This window comes from Harmonia axyridis, chromosome 3 (assembly GCF_914767665.1).
Source record: "Harmonia axyridis chromosome 3, icHarAxyr1.1, whole genome shotgun sequence".
In the NCBI taxonomy this organism is placed as follows: Eukaryota; Metazoa; Arthropoda; class Insecta; order Coleoptera; family Coccinellidae; genus Harmonia; species Harmonia axyridis.
The window spans coordinates 33,899,248-33,925,714 of record NC_059503.1 but is presented as its reverse complement, the minus strand read 5'-3'; the positions used below and the strand labels follow the sequence as shown (position 1 = coordinate 33,925,714).

Genomic DNA, 26,467 nt, shown 5'->3' with positions numbered 1-26,467 from the left:
TTCATGATGCAAAATATACTACATATTTCAACCCAAAACATATCACGTTCATACATATTTTTAGGAAAGGCTCAGGTCTCACGTCAACCACAAACTTCTTTATATCCAGATCACAAAAGAAACCCTCCGTTTCTCTCAACAAGGAGAGAAACGAAATCCGGTCTGCCGAATGCTAGACGTGGATTCCGACAAATTCCGAAATTCAACAGTATTTTAAAGCGAACCTTCGTCCGATCGTATTTTGGCATTCACCCTGTCACGTAAACGTCAGCGCGGTAACCAAATTAGGGAAAGCTCCACAAGAATTTGGAACAAACACGATTTGCAGGATTCCTTGCGTTGATATAAGAGGATCAAAATTTCAGGTTGAAGAAGTATAAACATGAAGAAATATTTTCCACAGTAAACCTATACATGGTGTTTGGATTTAGCGTGAATATATCTCAGGATATGATGCTTGAGATCGTAATATGGAATATTTGAAATTCAATAGGGCAATTTTTGGATCAACCAAATATTCTGGTTATAAAAGGAAATTACTAATTTCCATTTGTGAGAAAAATAACAACTTCGTACTGAATAAAAAGGTAAAAAATCGGATGAGAATTGTATAGGGTTCTCGAATAAAATGTTTCGTTTTGAATAGTCCACTATCTAAACATCATTAATGGTGAAACTGTTGGAGACACAATTTTCAAAACTAAAGCACTTTTGAGTCGTCTTGAATAACTTTCTAGGCCGGCAATAGCAAAACTATTGAAAATTGTTTTCACTGAAATCAATAACTAAATATATGTAAGAAAACACAAAAAGAACAGTATATTTCGAAAACTTTTGGTCACTTTCAAATATGGGATAATTTTATGAGGAAAAAACGAAAATTTGGAAAATATGTTCTCAATTTAAAATAAAAAAACAATTCGAATGATTTTAAACTGGGGTTTAAGGAATCATGTGGAGGAGAGTTTAATTCCAAAAAATTTGGAAAGTATATGATTCGTGCCTATGAATACCTATGAAAACTGAGAAAAATACTGCCCATATGAGTATCAAAGCCTTCAATAGGTAACCTAATGTTATCAAATAATAAATCACTAAGAAAAAAGGTAGAACATCTATTGAATACAGTAGAACCATATAGTCTTGAGAAATATTTAGATTTTAGAAGCTTCAAAGGAGCTTAAATTTAGTGACATCATTTCATTAGTTGAGCTGAGTGTAATTTCTTTCAAATGAAACGAAGAAATATTTCATCTTAACTCAAAAATTTGAGCTGTTGGAAGAAATTGATGATGTGAAGAATTGAACCCGTGTGCGCTGCTCAAGAACAACTCAGAATATTTCTGGTGTAGCCTGTATTGTTGACGGAAATGCAGGTTTATCGATTCCTCATCAATCTTGGAAACAAGGCATTCTGCCAAAGACATTACTCCGTATTAAAAAAAAAGACTATTTTCTACAATACGGCGCTACGTATCACGCAATCAATGTCATTTCTCGATCAGGTGATCACAATTGATTACCGTGATCTTGAAATTTTTGGACTCTTCTTTGGGGTCACGTGAAAGATAAATCCAATGCTTCACAATCGATTCAAGACCTTAAAGTTGAAATTTGTGAAGTTATCGAGCAGCAAATGTGAGAATTGGTTATGGAAAATTCCATGAAAGGATATGGTGCTGCAAGCATAGGCCGAACATTTGGCTCCATCATTAATGATATATACCTTCTTCTTCTCAATGGACATCCACCCATTTATCGATTTCTATTGAAATATACTCTTTTTTTTTCGTTGTTGCTGTTCGTTCGACTGGCAATATCATTCATTCATTTTTTTTCCAACAGTAGATATTTCATCCTAAGATACCACTTGCCAGCACTTCATACAGACAAATATGTAAAAATTTCAAAGATCTTTTTTTGTTTTCTTCTTCTAATTTAATTAATTACTTTTTTTGTTGGTGATACATTCGATACACACACAAATGGTTGATGCTATATGATTCTTTCTCTAATTCTGTGGTAATTCCGTTCATTCTTCCACATCTTGTAGAACAAAATCGTGCGAGAATATATCAGAAACGCACAGTTTTCATGGTTATATTTTATTATTCTATGTTGGTACTCCGAACTTTCCGCCACGGCTTTATCTGTCAATTCATCAATTTGCCTTAAAGAAATCAGTTCTGCCAACCAACATTTTTCAATGCAAAAATCACTAAAATATATTTATGGAAATATTTCATTAATTTCAAAGAAAATGCAATGAATTAGAGAAAATAATGTATAATACTCGTACAGAAGGCTCATTCTACCACTCGTTCATTCCAAAACTCGCCACTTCGTGGCTCGTTTTTGAATTTTGAACTCGTGGAAGAATAACAATGCCTTCTGCACTTGTATTATAAATAACTATTCTCTAATTCTGTGGTTATTCCGTTCATTCTTCCACATCTTGTAGAACAAAATCGTGCGAGAATATATCAGAAACGCACAGTTTTCATGGTTATATTTTATTATTCTATGTTGGTACTCCGAACTTTCCGCCACGGCTTTATCTGTCAATTCATCAATTTGCCTTAAAGAAATCAGTTCTGCCAACCAACATTTTTCAATGCAAAAATCACTAAAATATATTTATGGAAATATTTCATTAATTTCAAAGAAAATGCAATGAATTAGAGAAAATAATGTATAATACTCGTACAGAAGGCTCATTCTACCACTCGCTCATTCTAAAACTCGCCACTTCGTGGCTCGTTTTTGAATTTTGAACTCGTTGAAGAATATCAATGCCTTCTGCACTTGTATTATAAATAACTATTCTAGATATAGTTTATCAAACGAAAAGTTGTATCGAAACATCGTAACCCAATCGCTATTGGATTCTCATTATTTTTCGAGCTGACTCTTCCTGATCGTACTCCGTGTTAACGGAAATCACAACCGTCTGCAAACGATGGATCGATTTACCTCGTTTACAATGGAACACAACAACAAACGCCATAATGAATTGGATGGCTCAATGCACAGATCGGCGATTCTCATATATAAGGATCTGTCAAAGGCGACCCCAAATGTCACCGAGGCGGCTCTGTTAACTTCCACGTGTTCAACGCTTGGAGATAGATGTGTTAGAGTCAACATGACCTCAAAGTATTTACCCCTAGATCCACGAATGCTTCGATAGGTTTAGTGTAGTTGGCTGTTTATCAAAGTGTTGACCTAGCTGGAACGTGAAATTATGTAGTAGATATATGTCAAAATTTTTTGTTGAATGGAAATTATTATGATTTTTTCAAGATGAGGTTTTGACCTCATCTTGAAAATTTATAATAGCCTTTGGGCTACTAACTTGACAGCTGATCAGAATGATGGGGATCATTTCCGGATTCTGTGAGGAGAAGAATTGAATGCTGTGGCGTGAGAAATCAATGAATACGTTATAACATCATATATATCAAAGTTTTGGAACCTGGGATCTGTTCTGATTAATTAAAACCTTGATTTTTCTTTGAAGTGTTATGAAGACGTCCATGGTCTTCATCATTACGCAATCTTCTAGGTAATTATCGTATTCTACTAAAAATCAGTCGCCCCAGCCGCCATTATATGTAGGTATAGATCTCTAGACAAAATTGCCCAGAAACTTATCGTTTTTTGTCAGAAAATGTATGTGCAAGCATTCATCGAAATTTTAGGGTCATGCGCATAATGATACGAAGCTAATTCTTGAGAATACATAAGTATATACATCTTAAGTATGATTTTGAAAAATTTGGAAAAAATTATCCAATATGGTAAGCATTTGTGAAAATAACTCTGATCGTCTACAGCTACGTCCAACTTGTCCCACATAAGATCTGGAAATACCGCCAGTTAATAGCGCTCATATATCTTAATCTTCATTAGAAAATTTAACCTATTGCTTGAATTTCACATTTTCTGGACAATTTTCGATGTTATCGATATAAAATCCGTCGTTTCTTCCAATTTCCCAATTACTCAGAGTCGAGTACTTTTCATCGTCCATGACAATCACTTCGTTATTTGCGAAATGAATGCGCCTTAAAGCACGTCAAAATTTCGGTGGTATTCGAACTGATTTGGCTAATATTTGGAAACATCTTCCTTTCAAGATATTCAACACCTCTTCTGTTCAGGTATAGGTATAGAAATCGTAAGCTTGGAACACCCGAACACATTAATCGTTTTTCTATGACTTACTAGTTTCATTCCTGGAACTTTCGATCAACTGATTTTCTCGACGTCCAGTTAGAAATCTAGGTCTTCCACTTTTTGGAAGACCAATGAAAATTAGAAGTAGAAAGAAATTTTGAGATTGATTATGTTCTTTTTATAAATGAGAAAGATTCATTCAATTTAATATACATTTGCCTTAAACTTCCAATTAAACACACATTCGAATATAACTCGACATGAAGAGGCCAAAATACTTGCCAGAAAAGGAGCAAAAACTCCTGTCATCTGCCCTGAACCTTTTTGTGGTATAGACAAATGTACCTTTAAGAAAGAGTTTCAGGAGAAGAAAAAAACCGAAAGAGAAATACTCTGGCGGAATCTTCCTGGTTTGGATCATACCAAAAAGTTTCTTCGACACTTTAACACTGCGAGATCCAAGAAGTATATGAATCTCTGCTAGAATAAATTACACCTCCTCACTGGATTCCTCACAAGGCATTGTCGCCTTAGAAAACACCTCATGAGAATGGGTCTACAGAAAATGACGAGTGCATATTCTGTGGATAGGAGGAAGAAAATTCAGATCACTTGATGACGGAATGCCTCTCCATAATCTGCTTTGGACAAGAAACTTGCAGAAGTGAGGAATAAGCCTCCTTGAAGCCATCCCAGATACTGGAGTTCATTAGAACTCTGGAACTGAAAGGCGAGCTGTATATCACGTTATGGGGGCACAATAGATCATAAGGTCGCAGTGAAACGGAACCTACTAAATTGAATCTAAATCTTCTCAATAACTCGACATAAGATATTCTTTTAATGCACTAGTACTACGAAATTGTACCTTTTATCTTTGATTTTCAATGATCCATAGAAATCGGCATTATCCAAAAAATGAACCACGTTGACTAATGCATCGAAATCATAGTAACGAAATATCCATATAGGTTTCTCAGAAAGAAGTTTTGTTTAGCTCACTGTGTCAATCGGTAGCCTAGATCTTGGGTATTTAATTGCTATAGAGCGGTTTACGGGAGCGAATCGCGCGTTGTGCGTATGCAAATTTTACAAAAATGCTAATTTTACGACTATAACGCAAATTAATATATCCAATACTCGAAGTTTCACTCAGTTGAATGATCCGTGAACCATCCCTCTTAGTTTGAAATGGAAAAAACAGTTTGAAGGGGCTGGCTCAACACTAGATAAACCGAAACTCGAGAAGATAATGTGGAACAGGTTAAACGGTCTGTTCGTTATGAGCCTGACCTCTTCATTCAGCAGAGTGCAAGTACTTTGAATGTGTTTGATTATTGCTACACTTCATTCTGCACGAAGGTCCAAAGTTGCACCTTTATAAAATTCAATTAGTGCACGAACTAAATCTCAAGATGCCATTCGGAAGTTAGAACTCGTGAAAATAGGCAATTGGGCGCTTCGAAACGTTTACCAACATCTTGTTTTTGTATGAATCCCATTTTCACCTTAATGACCACATAAAAAAAAGTAGTTTACGTTAACACCAACTTTCCTGGGCCAGTTAAAACAATATTTTCGCCTGTATACAGAATGCGGCATTCGACTTGGTACAGTTAATGGTCTCAAAGACTTAAAAAAAAATGTTTCGAATAATAATTGTTTGTTATCAAGAGAAACAGAAAATTAACCTTGATCTTGATTTCAAAGTTATTTCAATGTCAACTTGATCTTTTTGAATGGGAAGTTATATTTTTCAGTGCCGATTCTTTTTCTTCATAAAAAAAAATTAACTGTTTGAAAATTTTTTTCATCGGATTTCAAAATATTGAACTGAATTTTGTTTGAACGGATGATAAAAAATTGAAATTGTTTTTATTGATGATCATGTTTTTATTAATTTCACATCATTTCATTAAATGTTCGAAATGATGACTTTGGACTTCGATACATTCATCTATTCTTTTAATGAATGATTCATTACATCACATCAGATTGATCGATATTCCTGCAGCCGTTTGATTTAGAGATTTTTCTTTTTCTCAGTCTGTAATGATGTACATTTACTCTAAGTAATGGGCTCACTTACGTTATTACATAAGAGAGCAGCGGGTTATTACCCGTTGCTTTTAATCTAAAATTTTGCATATTCGAAGATCAAAAGGCAAAGTGCAGAGAACCTATGATAGAACTTGAAATTAAATATCCCTGCCTTTGAATTCAAACGGAATATTCTGATGAGAAATTTATGTTTTCTTCTGGTTATGAAGCGAAACAAATATGATGTTATCGGAAAGACTTCGAGTTAACTGAAAGAAATAATCAGGAACTTTTCTGTAGCTCTGAAAATAAAAGATATTTTTCTAGAATTCAGGAAATACTACTTCTGGTAATAGATTTTTCAGAAGCATCGAACGTCTTATATTACATGGAGAACGAGGGAGCAAATAATGATTGCTAACCTTTCACGTAAATAATGTTATTGATTCTCTCCTGGGATTATCTGTTCATTGAGTTGAAGTAGCTATAGCTATCTAAAGATTCTATTTATATTTAAAATGTCGGTTTTATCGTCACGGAGATATTGTTTTTTTTTTTCAATGGCCTTAAATTTTGTATGGTTTTTGCTATTCGATTGACATAAAATTTTTGCATTACACTTCATAATTTTATTTCAGCCAATATAAAGATTTCAAATGAACAAGAAAACAATAATTCGAATCAATATATTCACACAAGCACTAATCGGATTTTGCATTTAAACGAACACATTCGAGATCAAATCTAACCTGCAAATTTTAAGTTTCCAGGTCGTTCCGTTCGAATGTTAATGTGTATACAGAAGGACGGACGGACATAATCGAATTTGAGGATGGGATCGTCATAAAAATTAATTTCATTCGAGGCCATTCCGGGCTCAATTCGGAGCGTTGAAAAAGAAGGCGTTAAAAACAAGACATGAACACCATTCTTTTATATTTATATTCAAATATAATTAAACAAAACCAGTGAAATAATTTCCAATAGGAAACAACGAATAATGGAAACCACATGGAAACATGAGATTAATATTTACACAAATGTGTTATTTATAAATTTAATCGATTATCGATTGAAAGCGATATGGTGCTATTTCGATGCGTGTATTATTTAACTATTCCTGATCCAATTTTCAAACAATTCAGATTGTGTTACATCATTTCGATATCTACACTAGTGGAAAAATATAATAGATGCGAAAAAAATCCTGTGCTGTTGAATAAGTTTATCTTCCACGATAATTAGTGAGTTTATATTTTCTCCTATTTAAATGCTTCTTTTCTTTATGTCTTGAATCCAAATTCAATTTATATCCAATACCTGTTTTGTATATTTCATTTTTAAAGTCTTCACCCTAAAAGAAGTTCAAAACCAATATTTACTGATTCCATTTGAAGCGGCACGAAAAATAGCGATGAAACAGTTTTATGCTTCCTTGCCAACAGAGGACGGATCTGTAAAATTGAGGGAGACAACGAAATCCTTTCATAAAATTCTATCGAGTATCTGAGTTAATTGGAAAGTGGTTTCAAGATCTGGAGCTTAATTTTTATTTTAGTTTCATCGATCACATTAAAAATAATCTGACTTGAAATTGAAATTACTCCAATTCCTGACTATCTTGATGGGTATTAGAGAATCACCTGAAGTTTTTCATTCAATTTATAAATAATCTTCAGTATTCAATTGATGAAATTTCGAAATATTACAAACGATCTTCTGAACGAAACGGAATTTGGAACAAACAGATTTTTCAGTAGTAATCTCTGAACGCATTAAGAGTTTAGAGTTCGAGAAATCAAATGAATGATTTAGAATCACGCTTTTCGAGCCGCAATATCCGAGTTCGGATGAATTAAATACATTAATTATTAATTTTTCATTATTGCTATCTTCTGATTCGAATGAAGTATATTTATTGTTTATTTTGGAGTTCACAAATGACAATTCATTCCGCCGAAATCAATCGGCAAAAAGGTTTGATGAAAATTCGTTTGATTGGTTCGAGAGTTTTTGTCCAATCGCAGAAATATTATTCAATTTTTTTTCTCCTCGAATTTGCAATGGTTCAGATTACGCTAATACCACAAGATTAAAAAAGCACGCAGCATGAATTGATTATTTTATGTGATCAGGTGAAATTTCAACTCAAAGGAATCTGTATCCACGGAAATAATTGGAATATTTGGGATTTTTTTTTCTATAGTTGATGATGATACAATCTCGAACAAAACATTAACGACTCAGTCTCGACTTCTGAATACCGAACCTACCCTGAGCCTCGAGGTCCGTTAGTGGTTATCTATTTTCTAAGAATCCTGTAAAATATCAGCGAAAAATTTGCCATTTTAGCAAAGATGTGGAAGTTTATAGTTTTAGTATTTTTTCATGAATCATCATATATATATATATATATTTCTGAAACCAATATCCTTATGAGACAATTTAACCCCCAATTCTCATTCAGTTTGAGGTTCTATTCTGAGTAGTTTTTCCTCACGTCACCAGTCATCCTATCCTATATACAGAGTGATCCACCGCGATTGCCTATATTAGACGTTTATGGAAAACTAATCATAAGTTTGTGCTGAAAATTTGCAAATAGAGGTTGGAGGGTTGGAGACAACGTAGTATTATTAAACTGTTTAAAATTTGTACCAAAAATGTACAGGGTGTTTATAACTCGGACAACTCAAATTCATTAGAACTTAAGATTTTCGAATCAAAACCTATATTTTTTATTACTCAGTCAATTCTACGTATAAAAAGACGGGATCACTTAAGCAAACCCTATATATAAAATGAATACTTAAGGAATTATCGATGAAGAACTTTAAATGAGAAAAACTCGCAATTTCTAACGGTGTGGAGTAGTCTATAACTTCCGGAAAATACGAATAAAATCTAAAATTCGATGTTTCTATAACTAATTTTTTCATTCATGAATTGTTATCAAAATGCATAGAATCCGTGGTGTGTGTACTGATTCGATTTTGTTTCAGACTTTTTGATATTTCCGCCTGTTGCTTTGGTGTTCTGCTTCACAGAGTTCAGTAAGGTAGTGCTCTTCAGAAATTTTCTAATTCCCGCTATCTGCCTGGCACCGTTTAAAAATTAAATACTGATTTCCAACTTTACAAACTTCCACAATATTATTACAATTCAGTTCCTATCGAATTTTTAATGAAATGAATGGAATATAATGACGGAGTATAGAAGATTGTTATGAGCATAGAATATAAAATATATTGTTCTATTCTCAAAGGTCACGAGAGCCGAGAATTGAAAGAAATGTCAAACATAAACGATGTATGCCCAATCTGAAACAGACGCGATCCCTCGAAATCAAGTAGGTATAAATCGGAAAAACCTTCCGTTCTGTCTGAAAATTTTACAGGTAAGTAGACACAGCAGGTTTTCTATGCATGTTAATTGCAACCAATCATGACAACTCCATAAAACAATAAAATTTTCAATTACGAATAATCAAAAATTTTATTGTTTTATGGAGTTGTCGTCAATCCCAAAGAACAACTCTTTACAATTAAGATGTTTTGAGACATCTTAATAACAGTTCATGAAATGTCAAATTTAGGGCCAGTTGCATCATTTGCCTAAACATTGATTAAAAATTTAAACGTCGATTACTCTATGATTTCTAAAGAGAAATCAGAAATTAATCAATGTTTAAATTTTTATCAATGTTTAGGCAAATGGTGCAACTGGCCCTTATTTATCGAAATATCGACTTATCGTTTCTTTCTATGTTTTCCAAGAGTCACAGACTATACTCAACTCATTTAGAAACTGCGGGTTTTCCTCATTAAAGTTCATAAGAACTCGATAACTCTCGAAGTATCAATTTCAGGTATAGGGTTCGCGTAGGTATACGTAGAATTGATTAGAAATTATTAGTTTTCCATAAATGTCTAATAGACCATCGCGATGAATCACTCTGTATAGATTAAGGAATACACCTCCTAAATCTTATCGAATGAAATCATTGTAATGTTCTGCTCATATCCCTCAACAATGAAGCAACTAAAATATTCATTTCTGTCACGCAACCAATTAAGGTGATGAAACGTCTATAACGGCTTGATACACTAAAAGGGAGGATTGATACAATAGGAAATAATAGGTACAAGCAATAATAAGAAATTAATATTTTATTATCATAACACTACCTAATTCCTACAAAGTTCGCAAGTAAACATTTTTATTTTACTAATGATACTTGCACAGGCTGAATAGCACTCCATTTTCTGATGAAGTTGACGATTCAACTTGCATCTACTGCAATTCATTATTTTCGGCGTTCATCAGAAGATGGATATTCTTTTTTTGGTCCTCAGGATCCAAATCATCAAACACACTTTTTTTTTGTTTTTGCATTTCTGTTTAAAACTTTTCTTTCGAGGTGAGATTCAATGTATCAAACCTCCCTAGAAGATAAATTTAGAAAATATAGGACGTGAACATATTAGGATATTCGATTGAAGATCCGTACTACTAGCGTATTTGTTCTCAATGAAATGGGCATCAAGAATAAAGTAATGAATTTCTCTGTAGAGCTTTGAAGAAGCAACAATGAAGTTGCGAAACGTCACTTAAAGGAATGAATTAACGTCTTTCATTTTTAAACTTATTCCACTCCCAAGAGAATTTATCCATATTATTGAAGATAAGGAATACGACAGTGTTAGATTCAGTAATGAATTTCGTTCGTTTTAATTGATAAAGAGATAAAGCCTTGGATTTTAACTGACACTATTTCCATACTCATAGAAATTTGAACGTGTATCAAACGTCCTCTTGTATCAACTCTTCCCAGTCTCCCCTGCTCCTTTTAGGTATAGGGTTTGCTTGAGTAACCCTCCTATTTTAAACGTAGAATTGATTAGAAATGATCAATTTTTCATGAATGTTTGATAGGCCATCGCGGTGAATCACCCTATATAGACTAAGGAATAAACATCCCAAATCATATCAAATGAAATAGTTGCAATTTTTCACCCTTCAACAATGAAGCAACTAATTGAGGTAATAGAACGTCTATATACATTTCGCGCACAAATCCAATCCTCGACATTCATCCTCCCTATCATTTGAGCTTTCACGAATGTATAAAAATCATCGGGGACAATATTAGACTATTCGGTATCAAAATCACAGTCACGGTATCGACGGCGGACAGGGCACAAAAGAGATATCCGCGGAAGCGGAAAACGCACCCCTTTCCCGTATGTCTCTCCGTCCTAATTTGAGCGTCCGGTCGTTTTTTACCCATTCCATTTTAATATTTCAAAGCCCCGAGGGATGCCGCTATTTTGGACTGTGATCGATGCGTCCGTTTCAATTATTCTGCGATATTTCAGAGGGTGGGAGACAGGACAGATTGTGTCCTACGCTATACGTGAATGAGATTTGTGATACGGAACGGGTGTTGTTTTCATGTAACGGAAATAATTTTTTTTTGTCTACTTATTTGTATACTCTGTTGCCTCCAATTAATGTTGAGGTGTTCAGAGATAATGATCTGCCGTTTTTCTTAACGAATATCTAGGTAATTGGAAAATGCAGTAGAATCCGAATATAACGATCTTCAAGGGACCGTTTATTCCGTTCGTACTAACCGAACGACGTACTAAACGGATATAGAATATTATAATTGTTTTATTATCATCACAAGAATATGTTTCCTACGCTACGTGAATGATATTTGTGATACGAAACGGGTGTTGTTTTGATGTAACGTAAATAATTTCTTTTTTTTTTGTCTACTTATTTGTATACTCTGTTGCCTCCAATTAATGTTGAGGTGTTCAGAGATAATGATCTGCCGTTTTTCTTCACGAATATCTAGGTAATTGGAAAATGCAGTAGAATCCGGATATAACGATCTTCAAGGGACCGATTATTCCGTTCGTACTAACCGAACGCCGTACTAAACGGATATCGAATATAATTGTTTTATTATCATCACAAGAATATGTTTCCTACGCTACGTGAATGAGATTTGTGATACGGAACTTGTTGTTTTGATGTGAAAACCCACATTCTAAAAGACTAAACACCAGGAAATTCTCCTGTAATTAATTGAATTATTCGAAATTAAATTTGTAGCAATTTCGAAAGAGCGAAGCATTTTATAGCATTCATTTCATCGCATAATGAAAAGTGGTTGAAAACAATTTTAATAGAGTTGTCGATAGAACACAATGTCGAAATGAAAATTTATTCAGTATCGAATGAATATCGAACCCGCGCATTCACCATTTTGCAGCTAAGTTTCAATTAAGTGATATTGTGATAGTTATATTCGAAGTGTTTTTCAATAAAAGGTTCCATTTTGATATTTTAAGAAAACGAGTATATTTCAAGACAAATCAATCCATGTTTATTTTGTCATAAAGACGAAGGTATGCCATCAACGATGGAAATTGATATCAGCCAAATGGTTGCCACGGCTCCATATCCTTTTCATAAAATTTTCCATGGCGAATTCGCAGATTTACGTTTGTTGGTCCTCAATAACTTCATGAATTCCTTATTTATTACATGGCAAGGAAACTTTTCTTGCAAAATTTCGATTGCTCCTTTTTCATTTTTTCCAATTCCGGCCATAAAGAATAATCGAGCATAGCCTAATTCTGAAGATCAACCAGGATTGGAAAAACTTGGGTTTTCGTCAACAATACGGGCTGCAGCACCAATATTCTCCGTTGTTCTTGAGCGACACACACGGTTTCGATTCTTCATTTGACTAACTTTTCCAAACAGCTATAATTTTTCCCCAATTTTCATAATGCCGATATCTTTATTCACGATGATCTAAAAGTACTTCAGTTTTGTGAACTGTGTATAATGTAGGTCAAATTCCAATATCCATGTCAGTAGCGCTATTTCCACAAGTTAGCTATAATTGGGATTCATTGTTGAATCAGCAATAATATGTTATTATGCCGTCAATGATTATTTGTAAACTACATTCTGTTATTGATAACTATGCATAGCAGCCGATATAATATCCATATCGCGATAAAAGCATCGAGAATCAGCGGCTATTTGATAGATATATTGTGGGAAACAAAGCGATGAGCTCACAGGCCAAGACCAGAATCTATAAAACGAATGTGATATCTATTCTCACATATGCATCAGAAACCTGAGTCGAGATATCAACAGTTAAAAGTATAATGAGAACCAAAGAAATGAAAATATTCAGAACCATCAAGGGAGTCACACTCAGGGACCGAATAAGGGTCAGGACATGAAAAAGATTCAGGAGGGATCACGTGGAAAGAATGCTAGAGGACAAATGGCCAAAGGGGTCTAAAACTCTAGGACTGAACATACGCAGACTGGTAGGCAAAAAAGTGGTACGGAAGCTGGAGTTCAGTATCTCAGGAAGATCCCAGTAGAGGGTCAAATGTACAGGATTGAACAGGACCTGGTTCTATTGAAAGAGGAGAAGAAGAAGTGGCTGAGTCATAGGCATTGCTAGAAAATTTTAGATTTGGCATTATTTTTCTTCACGAGATAACTGATTTATCTCGTGTTGGTGATTCTTTGAAAAATCCTTATCTGAACTTCTATAAGTATGTGTCTTATTTTAACCCTGCGTGTACGATGAGACTTGAACCTGGGTAGATCATAACATGGCGATCCTGCCAGTCACATGCAGATTTGGTTGATGAAAATAGGCATCTGAGATGACATAACAGCTGCTAAATATGTGTTCTTCAAAATACAAAGAATAGGAGATCATAATCACCCAAGCAGGAAACAGTGGAAGCACGACCAACAAGTTGAAAGAGTGGATAATCACCTCAGAATTTTTGGGAATGCTGCTTTCGTGAGGAAATGTGCAGGAATGGTTTATTTCATATATGGGCAAGCATAGAGAAAAGTATAATCAGGGAGATACGAAAAAGCCAAGAGTTAGTATGAGTGATTCAAAAAACAACCATTAATTCATTTTTACTTTTTAGTTGTGATTTTGTCGACTCCTATTTTTATTTAATGAATTTGATTAACATTATATGGATATTATTGAGGAACTTAGTAATATAGTAAGGAAATTTTCGAAAAACATCAATAGAGAACGGAAAGAGCGTAGGGAGCGTTTAGATAGGAGTTAAAATTTTTTGTGTCATTCGAATGAACTAGATGATTAATTTGCAAGAATAATCAAAAATTTTCAGCATTTTTGTTGTGAATTTTAACGATTTCAATTCGTTGTTGAAGCGTGTATTTTACTTGTAAATGTAGAAGTATTACAGCTTCCAAAGTTACAGCTGCCCAGTAAGCGGTATATCCAAAATTAAATTTCTTATTGAAGAACCCTATATATAAAAAATTATGAATAAATTATACCAGAACATTTTAACCGATTTCTTAAATTAAATAAAACCGGCACATTCGCCATTTTGTAGTTAATTTTTAATTTAGTCAATTTGATATTATCGTTATTAATGTATATGAAAATGACTTCCAACAGAAATTACACAACCTGAAAGTTGCTAGTGTTCTTGATTTTAATTCAATTAATTAATATTGTATTAGTTTATATGGACTGTTGCGATTTAGTTTGCATTTATGAGTGATATGTACACATACTCTGGGCGATCCAGGGGTTCTCGGTTTCATGGTTACCAATGAATATACGAATCTCACAAACATATATGCATTCATTGTTAATAATCTACTTACTCCAATACCGCTACGTCTGCTGCTGCAATAACATATAATGCTAGTGTACAAGTTATTCCTGTTTTCATATTCAACTACTACGTGATATCATCTAGGCATCTTTCCTTCCTAGCAATCTCAATATTTGTATTTCAGGTTCTATGTCACGTAGCTTCTATGTTATCAATAGGAGAGATGAAAGCATTGTATATAATTCGAACAAAACCTCAAGGGACACAGTTCAATAACAGAATAATAAAATTAGAAAGGCCTTAATGAAGTGAAAGTAGTTCGAAAAAAAAGTTTTCCATGGGCTAATTCTCATGTTGGCATGTTGACATAAGGCGTTTTATATTCAGGACTATTAACTTTTTCTCAACAAAAAAGTGGAAGAAAGTAAACTACTCGAATCTGATGCAAAATATTCAATGAAAGTACGTAAATGATATGTGAAAACCACAAGTTTAATGCCAGCTGTGATTTTTTCAATGGATCAACTGAAGAACATTTCAATTGTGAGTTCAATAAACAATACTGAATAATGAATAGAATATCGCATTCGGTTGCGCTAACATTAATTTGAAAACCGAAAATCGCTTTAATCTCCAAAACAACTCATTTGCGGACTCATATTAATATGATATAATTTACTTATTTTGAAGTCTGTAATCAGCTTCCAGAATATTCAATTTTTTTTCAACACGCACTATCAGTTTGATTAACTTCTTCAATCGTTTCGTCAAGATTCCTCTACCAAACTACGAAAAAGATGATAATACCTAAATTCACAATACTGACAGTCTTTACGATGTTGCTATCGAAAAGTTATCCGAATAAAAAGTATTTGAGTAATTATGATATCCATCAGATGTTCAACTTTGATTCTGCCGTTTTGGAGTAGACGGCTGTAGCAGTAAGTGGTAGTCGAAATAAATAGATCGTAGATATCACTCAATATTCAAATTCTCGTCATTTGCGTTGGTTCTAATTTTCTGCTTTGATATGAAGGAATCTGCGGCTGAGGCTCATCGAATGCTCTCCAATACCTATAGTGAGGTCGCTATTAGTGAAAGAACGCGACGAGAGTGGTTTCAACGTTTCAAGAACGGTAATATTGATGAGTTTTCTTCGAACAAAACATTGAAAAGTTCATTCATATCATAGACGCACAAAAAACGTTAATGAAAATTCTAGTTAGTGATAACATGTTAACTTTTCATTCAATATTCACAAGGTTAACAAATAAAACGGCTGATACTTGGAAATAATTGATGAAAAGAAAAATAAGTACAATATTTAGTACAATTTCCCACAAAATAATAATATCAAACGATATTAAATTATTCATCTGGTTAATGTATCGGAAATAGGAAACTGCCATTTACATAACCAATGTCAGACAGAAGGACGCCACCATGTAGGAATCATAATCGAAAAGAACCCAAGGAGAATGCGTGTCATCCAGAGGGAATAGCGATATACCGGTTTCACCCTTATTAGGGATCATCAGTACCGCATAATTCTACCCAAGATGACAAATAAAAAAATAGCAGGCACCTCATTGAACGCTGACAGACGCTAGTCAGTATGAATTACTGCGGAGCGCCACCCAGCGGACAAATAACCCAACTACCTCCTCCACGGGTACCTCTAAAAAGCAGAATCCCACGTCAACAAGGAAAATCTTCCGTTTTTTAGCCTAAGCGACATTCATCGTGAATAATTACAAATAAAACGGCTGATACTTGGGAATAATTGATGAAAAGAAAAATAAGTACAACATTTAGTACAATTTCCCACAAAATAATAATATCAAATGATATTAAATTATTTATCTGGTTAATGTATCGGCAATAGGACTAGCGTCTGCCAGCGTTCAATAAGGTGCCTGCTATTTTGTTTGTTTGTCATCTTGGGTAGAATTATGCGGTACTGATGATCCCTGATAAGGGTGAAACCGGTATATCGCTATTCTATCTTGATGACACGCATTCTCCTTGGATTCTTTTCGATTATGATTCCTACGTGGTGGCGTGGAGACCTTCTGTCTGACAATGGTTATGTTGATGGCAGTTTCCTATTGCCGATACATTAACCAGATGAATAATTTAATATCGTTTGATATTATTATTTTGTGGGAAATTGTACTAAATGTTGTACTTATTTTTCTATTCACAAGGTTGGCTCGAATTCATATTCGGATAGAATATTTGATATTGATCTGGAATTTTTGTTTTCCCCACAGTATCCACCCTGCGTTGAAACCTTTTTACGACCATCAAGCCGATAAAATCGAAAAAGAGAGCCAACAGTATACAGTTCGTCGTTTTCGTTAAAAGACGGGCTCTGGAACGTTCGGTAATTAGTAGAAATGAGAGCCAATTCTCGAACTTCGATAAAGCCGATCCAGCTTCGTAATATTTCATTTTTGAGAGCCGCTATTACGTGGAAATCTCGTTAGGGCGATCGGTCTCTTTTATGACGGTGCGATAAAAGTGCATGTTTGTGAAAGAAGATGCAGATGTTGGAGATTCTGGTTCGTTATTGAACAGTGTCGAGTTTGGAATTCATGATTCGTTGATTTCTGTCGCTCCAGGATGTAATTTATGTTATTTACTATATCGGTTTCTTTCACAATGGAGAAAACGAGAATATTATGAGTACTCGGCTATAGGGAACTTCAAGAAACATCAACTCTTTGTTGATTGGTTCTCTATATTTCAGTTCTGAGTTGCAACCTTCTTTTGGACCCTCAAAGTCATATATAAATGAAAAATTAGCAATTATAGAAGGGTAAAAGGCAGAAATAACTCACTGAACGTAAAAGAACAACTATATCGTACTTTTATTTTATATAGTTTTTGTGCATTGACAAAAAAACACAACAGAGCAAAAATGATGGATAATATCGAACTATGAATAAAACATAAGATTGTTTTGCAAAAATGGTTTTATTCAATTTATGTTTGTATAATTTTTTATATAACTGCTTTTGAAGTTTTCTTGTGGCAATTCAGTGCTAAATATTACGATTTTTGCGTTGTTGTATTTCTTCTGTTCCAATGCACAAATACTATATAAAGATCGTAGCACGAAGTGGTTTTGTTTTCACTAATTATGTTGTTCAATGAGTTCTCTTTACCTAATAAAGACAATTGGTCAACAAATAATTGTTCTTCAATGAAAGCCCTACAGCCGAGGGTTTACCCATAATTTAGAGTCTGGTACATCATATTACGTCATATATTTCATTTTCAAATATATCGCTTTCATTATGAAATATGCTGACTCGCATTATTTCTTGTTTGTTAAGTAGATATCAATTTTTTCTATGTTGCGTACATAGGGTAGATCTATCATAATTATCTATGATGAAAAGCTTTGGGACGACATTCATAGAAACTATTCTCGCAAAAATCTAAGAAATTTGTTGAATATGAGTAGTGTTTTTGTGGAGTAGAATTATGGGTAAATGTCAATGACTATAAACATTTACAACATTAGAGGATGTCCATCTGAAAAGTATTCATCTCCGATATTTCTCATAATATAATAAAAAGCGGAATACACATGAATACGTCCACTATTGTTTATAGCGGGACACATGTTATTGTAGAGTTGATGCTTGAAAACGCAACCTTCTATGAGAGGGCACTACAACCCCAATCATTTGCATGAGAAAAGGGGTCGAATGATACAACATGCTGAAAGTCTTCAAATTTCCTTTGAAAAAATGTTTTAGTCGATATATTCAGAGCAGTGGTTCAACCAAAAAACGAAATAATTATTTTGCTGTTTGCATTGTATTTAGTTTAGTGTAGGTACGCGAGGAAACATTCATTGGAAATTTTCTAAACGACTATATCTTTGTCCAATTTATGATGAAGCAACCTGTGTTCTAAGAATATTACAAATTCAAGCCGCATCAATTTTTTTTACTTGATCGCGTAATAAGAAATAATCACTCGAATAATCATGTCGAATTTAAGGATGATTGTATCTTTAGATCTCATACTAAGTTATGTGGTCTGCAACGGCTCAAAAGACACATACATAAACGAGCATCAACTCAGTTTTTTCCACGAAATTTTTAAGATTACTCTCAATATGAACCACTAAGAAGTTACTTGTCTGCATGGCGTGCTCTGGTATCAAGGTTTTGTGATTGTGTATGATTCCCGGATTATCACTATTGTATATTAGATTTCTACATTATTCATTGTAACGGCACGAATTTTAGAAAGAAAGTTCAAAACATTTCGGAATCCAAGATTGGATTAATCAAATCATAATTGAACCAATTCATTAAATTTGACGAATGTAGAAATTTCACTCATCATCATATTCAATATCAACAAAAAGTAAAATGATGTATTCATCATTGAATATTGATAGAGATCAATATTTCTTTGGAACAATTATATTCAATATTCATTTCGATTATAATGACAATATCCAAGAAATATTCATTTTGTATTATCGAGAAATATCAGAACTCTCTGATATTTTCACCCAAGTTCATTTCGAAATGAACGTCCAGCAAATGGAAAAGGTAGCTCAAATTTCTAAAAATAATATCTCTTTTTCAGATGGAAACATATCATATTAGGAGATCGTAGACGCAAAAACGGTGAGTAGAATTATCTGTTATTATAGAGATAGTCTCGCAATACATTCGTTAGCCTTGTAGTTCATAATTTAGGAAAGTGCGAAGAAAAACATAACGCGGAGATTGTATCAGGAAACAAAGAAGAAACTCATAATCTTCACGCGAACTTTGAGTCGAATTTCCTTTTTCACACTGTGATATGTTACCAAATTCTATACAAAACCTTATGTTGAAATATTGGGTGTTCTTTATTATACCTTCAGGGCCTTGTATATACGAGACATATAATATTACTCACTTCCTGACGCTTCTCCAGGAGACCATCTATTTTCATCCTCAAGAATTCCATCCCTGGAAATCCCTTGGACGCAAAATGGAAATGGAAAATTTTCGCTATTATATTCCTCTGCTCCCAGGCTGCTAGACGCTGGGTGAGAAATATTTCTACTGCACTATTCCTAGTCGGAAGTCTTTATAAATAATATAATACGTTCTATTCCTGGGAAAAGTAAGCGCCTTGAGCGCTTTCACGCTATACGTGAAGAGTCGCCTTTTTCACTTGAGAAATGAACGAACGTACGGAGGAAATTGATTTTCATTGCTTTTAGTTCATATTTTGAGTTTAAGAAGAAGTGGATTCTTGATGTAGGGGGTCCTTTGAAAATATATGTTTCAATCGAATAAAATTTTCTGGTAGAATAGAAGGATTTATTTTTTGCAATTGAATTGAAGAGATGTATCCAAACTTGAAATCAGTAGCGACTGGACTGTGAAGCTGCAGTAATGGTTTTCAGAATGAGAAAATCATAAAGTTCTATAAATTCTTGAGATATATTATTGTAATATCATATATTTTTGAAAGTTAATCGTTCAATTCCGTTATTTGATCTAAGTCTATCAGATTTTTATACGTCTCCAACTGATACGCCTATGTGTCAACAAACCGGCACAGCCGACGCCATAGGTCTATCTTCCTGGATTGTTTGATCCAAACTATAAATATCTCCAAGAGAGTAGAAGTCTATATTGTTTCAACATGTTTCGGTCGTAAACTAGTGGTGCTGCATCTGAATTCGTCGTTTAGAAATATAAGAATATTTAAGATTTAAAAATTCTGAAAACTTAGAAATCAAACTGAATGGATGCTTTATATTTTCCTCATTAAGAAAATTGAATGGTAGTGGTATAAGAAAATTTCACAATCCTATGAGTTTTACTGAAGCATTCCGTTTTTCATTATATATTTAACTGAAATATCGTATTTTTTCTCATGTTTGCTGCGTCTTGGTATCTCAATGTATGACAATATCCTTCAGGAAGTCTACACAAAAAAATTTCAATTGAAAAGTGTACTTATTACAATGATACCGATAACTACTGTAGAAGCAGAGATAATTAATACATATTGAAACATCAAATGAAGACTCAAAAGAACTGGTGTTTTAATGGGTTTTAGGTCTGAAGATGACAAAAACAAATTGAAACAACAGGTCATCATAATCCAAAACTACATATAGATTATAAATATAATTAAATTTTGGGCAGCAATTTTTTAATTTATTTTTCGCTTTCACTCGAGCTCTGTATCACTGCCTCTCAAAAAGGGAATGAATAAAATCATTTGAGCGTGAAATACTCAGGCCACATCCCTCAATTTCTTACCAAAACTCTGACGCTCCTGCGATGACCAAACTCTGTACGGTGTAGGAAGTTGTACATTCACTTTATCTCCTTTCTTTTTGCGTATTATATAAGTAGAAGGCTGCATAATACGACAGTCGATTATTTTTTTCACAAAATGATAGTTTAACCTCTTTTGTAATGTTTTTTTGTAGTTTTATTTTACGAATATTTTATAATTATACAGTGCTTTGTACATTTAAAATGTCATCAATTCCGTTGCGAAAAAACGAAAATTACCAACAATTCCTTTTTCATTCGCAATTGAAAAATATTGTCATTCTACAATGTAGGTTATTGTTTAAAGAAATTATGTGAAAATTCCATAGAAATCGGTTGGTGTAAAAATCTATAATTGCGTTTTGAACTGATCAGTCGCTTGGTAGTATTCCCTCTTAAGGCGAAATTATACTGCTGTATCAGGGTATACGCTCTGTCGCTCTATCCTTACATGTGACTTTGGAATTGGATGATTTCAATCCTCGGCTCAACACAGTACCTACGCGTTGATAGCATAATTCTAGCCATATTGCATGTATCTGATATGCTTCTGACGCGTCCCTAGGCAATAGTATGATGCCGCCTTTACGTGGATGAAATTCTACCTAAAAACTCAACTAACATGCTGTTAAAAGTTGATTTATGGTTCTTGAGCATTTTTTCATCGATCGATTGCTTACAATGTCTATAATGACGAATCTGTCCTCAAATTGTGGAATCGTGGATTTGTACTCAAATAAATTCAAGTTAAGTATCAATAAAATATGTTTTTAAACTCGACTATGATTTCAAGCCGTTTTAATTTGGAGCTGGTACCTGGAGTATACTTACCAGCTAATAAAGAAAAAAATATAATCTATTCGAAAACTGCCTGTTTGATCTAGATAAATATTCGCAGTTGGATGTTGAATGACAATTTTCAGCCTGGTACAAAATTTAATGTTGATCGTAAGTAGATTATAAAAACATTTAGAAGATATTCAACAAAAAAATTTCAGTATATCAGGGACCACAACACCCTGAGATTATTTATGTGACATAAAACCACGATTTTGAGCTTCGTGCAAAATTTCAAGCACATCATATGTTCAGAAAAAGAAAAAAAGTACAAGCTCTGAGCTTCTCACGATAATAGAATCTCGATGAAAATTATAAACATATATTTAATTTGAATAGAATTTTACTTTTCACTTGCTGATGAATGTTTCAAACATTGGTGATTCTCAAGATAGAGGTGAAATATAAAATGCCTGGGATAATATCTGAATAGTCCAAAGATCGATATGAAAAAACAGACCAACAGTACTAGCTTTCCAGAAATTGGTGTAACGAAAAAGGTGGTGAAAGAATTCATAGAAAGATGTTCTATTATTACATAATAATACAACATCGTAATTAAGAGTTCGTTTTCGGAAAGAATATTCTATGTTCAAGAGAATCATGTCCCTCAAGAATGCTACTGTTATTTCAAAATTTTGCCCATCTATGTCCTATCTTCAATTAATAATTGTGTTAATAAATATATCAACATTTCCTTATTTCAGCCCTTTTTTTCAATTGAATATATTATTATGGAATCGTCTTTGAATCTAGGAATCAGAAAATCATACCGTCTTATGAACAAAAACAGTAAGTTTGATTGAAATTTTCGTTGGCGTAATTATTCATGTGCATGAAGAAGATGTTCCAAATTCAATTTTCACTAAGAGCACCTTGAGAACTATTAGACTTAGGGACAAAATCTTCGAAGATTCGAAAAATCGAATTTCTCGAATAGAAACCAAGATATAGCGAACTATTTGAAACATCCATTTATCAGAAACGCCCTGTTACTCGAGAACAAAACAAAATATTTATGATCTAATTTCTGATATCTATTTATTTCTAAGAGAAAATCTGGATTCCTTGAAAATCTTTCTTCTTAAATTCTTATAACTCTTTTGGAAGCTCTTAGTGAGCATCGAATTTGGGACACCCCCTATACAAACAACTTCGCAGAGTTGGAAAATTCCCTACTCATATATTGTGTACTTTATATGATAAAGAAACGAAATTTTTATCCAACAAAAAAAAATAACAGCCTTGGAGTATTTGTTATGCCGGCATCATTTATCAAAGAAGGGAGGAGACGTGCATTATAAGCTCCTCGTGTTTTGTCCCAAACCTTGTGATTGATTTCGCAAAAAATATTTCGGATGGATGGTACGGTGTTTTGCCCCAGACATATGTCATTTCACTGTTCATTGTTGATTAAATTGAACCTGAATAAAAACGGAGTTTATGAAAATCATTTTGAAATATTTTCGCAGCATCGAAATCGACCAATCTGACTGATCATGTCGAACCTGCCCTGGCAATACCATATATTTCCAAAGGCGGGAAATTATTAAATGTCGAGGTATCCTAATTCAATGAACAATCGACAAGACGTGCTATTTTCCAAGCCCGTTCGAAACAAAGTACCTAGATCAGCAACGTAGACGTTTTTAAAAATTGAACATCAGTTAGATCCATTAAATGATATTTATATAGTGAGGTAAAAAAATAAATAAACCTTAATAATAAAATTCTTGCGATCACTCAATAAGATCACAATGGAGAATGTGGCTTCGGTTTTTCTAAATATATCCACCACTTCATCGGCATCCATTCTTGTGAGAACCAAACTCTATGTTTCCATTTGGATACAGTATTTGGTCTCACTTATATAGATATTTCATGCTAGATTTTGTAATAGGGAAGGTTCTTGACATCAATGTTCTTCATAATTCAAGTTCCGCTTCAACCACAGATGTATTGCTTGTGGGAGTACATATGAGAATATGCAAATTGCCTCTTCAATTTCTGTCCGATACTATTTTACGCTATTCCGTAAATCTTTCAACTGATTTTAGAATTTTACGAACACATTAACTTTACACTGTCTGCTTATATCTGATGCATTGTTGTGAACCAAAGACAGTGTTCAGTGTTATTGTTTATATAAGACTGTACAAAGCCAAAATTTCATTGTAAAAGAAGACCACTTTTGATACTGAATGTTATAAAAAATTACACAACTTCGATAAGAGTATTGAATGAAAGTAAAAATCTGTTAATAGAGCCAATATTATAGATACAGCTCAAATTCCACATGCCTTGTTTTATTTCAAATTGGCAAATAACTTGGAATACTGTGCCAATTGGTAAGGTACTATGCTTTCTCGTCTTGCGTTTTTCAGTATCTAAATTATTTTTCTTCTTGTGACACTCTATTATCTCTCGAAAAAATATGATTTTCACTTACACAACACTTACCATGAAATGAAAAATCTAGAATTTTTATCAAATATACTAACTGACAAAGAACCTGCAACACCAAGAAGGAGCTTCGTAAATTTTAATGTTTTTTTGGTAAAACATAGATAATATTGCAAGGAGTAAATGATTGAAATTTGGTAAAAACGAAGGGTTCACAATTTTTTCAAATAAATTCATTAATAATGTGTTTTTCCACCGCGATTATCTATATACTCCCCAACACGTCTATTTCTTCTTGAGGGATACTATTTCAAGCTACCTGTACTTCGTGTCTCAGAGGCTCCAGAGACCGTGAGGGCTGGGGTAAATTTCCAAGTCTTCTACCCATGATGCCCCAAACATGCTCTATGGACGAAAGATTGGGGGATCTGGGCGGCCATGACAAAATATGCAACATGAGGTCGGGCATTACCTTCCTGAAATATTGGATTTTCGAGCCGGTTAAGGTAAGGGAGAACATATGGTTCCACTATTTCTTGAAGTTTACGCAGCGCTGTCATATTACCTCGAATAAAGACTAAAGGTGATCTACTTGCATGTGCAATAGCACCCCATACCTCAATATCCAACTAAGGATCACGTCTTTCTCCCTGACGTCGTCTAACCCTTCTTCGGCCATCAATATGCACCCAAGGATAACCAAAATTCATCAGAAAAGACGACCTGATGCCATTCCAATGTTGGACGTTCTTTGCACCACAGTAATTGTTGCCAGCGATGCTCAACCGTCGGAGGTAACACAAGATGAGGCCGATAATGCTGCAGTCCAAAAGACCTTATGCGGCGGTAAACCGTTCAGACAGATAGAGGATGGCCTTGTTCTCTTAACCACTCATCAGCCAAAGATCGAGTTGTCGCAAATCGGTCTCTAATGGCCATAAGTCTCAGACGTCTATCTTGAACTTCATTTGTGCCATTTCGTCGTCCGGTGCCTACTCTTCTACGATTTTGGGCATTATCAAACCACGCTTGACAACATCTCAAAACAGTTGTTGGATTTCTGTTCGTACAGTTAGCGATTTCTCGAAATGACAACCCCGCCTCCCGTAGACCAATAATTCGACCTCTTTCAAATTCACTCAGCTGCCGATAAATTCCGCATACACGTACTCTAGGCATTTTAACAACAACTAAACATCGACTTTGGATCTCCTCGAACAGCTGGTCTGCTGTAAAATTCAAAAACTTACCAAAAACGACTACAATATTCAAGTAACAAAATTGTTCAAATGAAAAAACCTTCACGAGGTTGTCTCCAAATTCAATCATATACTCCTTGCTTTACTATTTATGTTTTACCAACAAAAAAAAATTAAATTTAAACAGTTCCTTCGGGGAGTTGCAGTTTCTTTGTCAGTTAGTATATTAACCGTCCTAACCCCAATATTCTTATTTCTCCATATTTCGTCCAAATCGGACAAGTAGAATTAGTATAATAGAGATCCTTGGTATTCACAATTGATAGTCAGAAAGAACTGATTTTTCACGAAACCATTTACTACCTGAGCAAAATATATAAGTAAATATTGTCAATATTGGATAAATAGGAAAGATACACATTTGTGAAAAGTTCTTACCAAATTTCATTGAAATCAGCTGAGAAATATGGAAGTAAAAGAGTCTTAAAACAATGCGGACAAACAAACCGACAGACAAACTCAGAAATAAAGTTATTCAAGATGCTCTGAAATGCATTCTGCAAATGGAAATTTTTGTAATCAAAGTCCAAAAATTTTATTTCTTCCCTTAAATTATCACAATGCTTCCACAACCTCCAGTAGACTCGCTGGCAAAACGTCATTTATGATCAGCGTCGAGAAATAAGATTCCTTGCATACGTAACACTTACGACCTAGAAAGTCTCTCCCGTCTCAGCAGTATCAATCAAGCGATCAGATCGAATCCATCAATAAGCAGGCGAATGGCAATTTATCATCCATCCACTCCCTCAAATGAGCTCATCGC

General features: G+C 34.0%; 1 long non-coding RNA gene across 1 annotated transcript in view; it reads left to right on the top strand.

The window, feature by feature from the left end:
- The window catches only part of LOC123677190, a 96,335-nt gene extending 76,128 nt beyond the window's left edge, over nucleotides 1-20,207 (top strand). Inside the window, exons 3-4 of the long non-coding RNA XR_006747071.1 lie at nucleotides 19,503-19,543; nucleotides 19,839-20,207. This is a non-coding gene — a long non-coding RNA (uncharacterized LOC123677190). The remainder of the gene's footprint in view (nucleotides 1-19,502; nucleotides 19,544-19,838) is intronic.
- The last annotated feature ends 6,260 nt before the right edge of the window (nucleotides 20,208-26,467 follow it).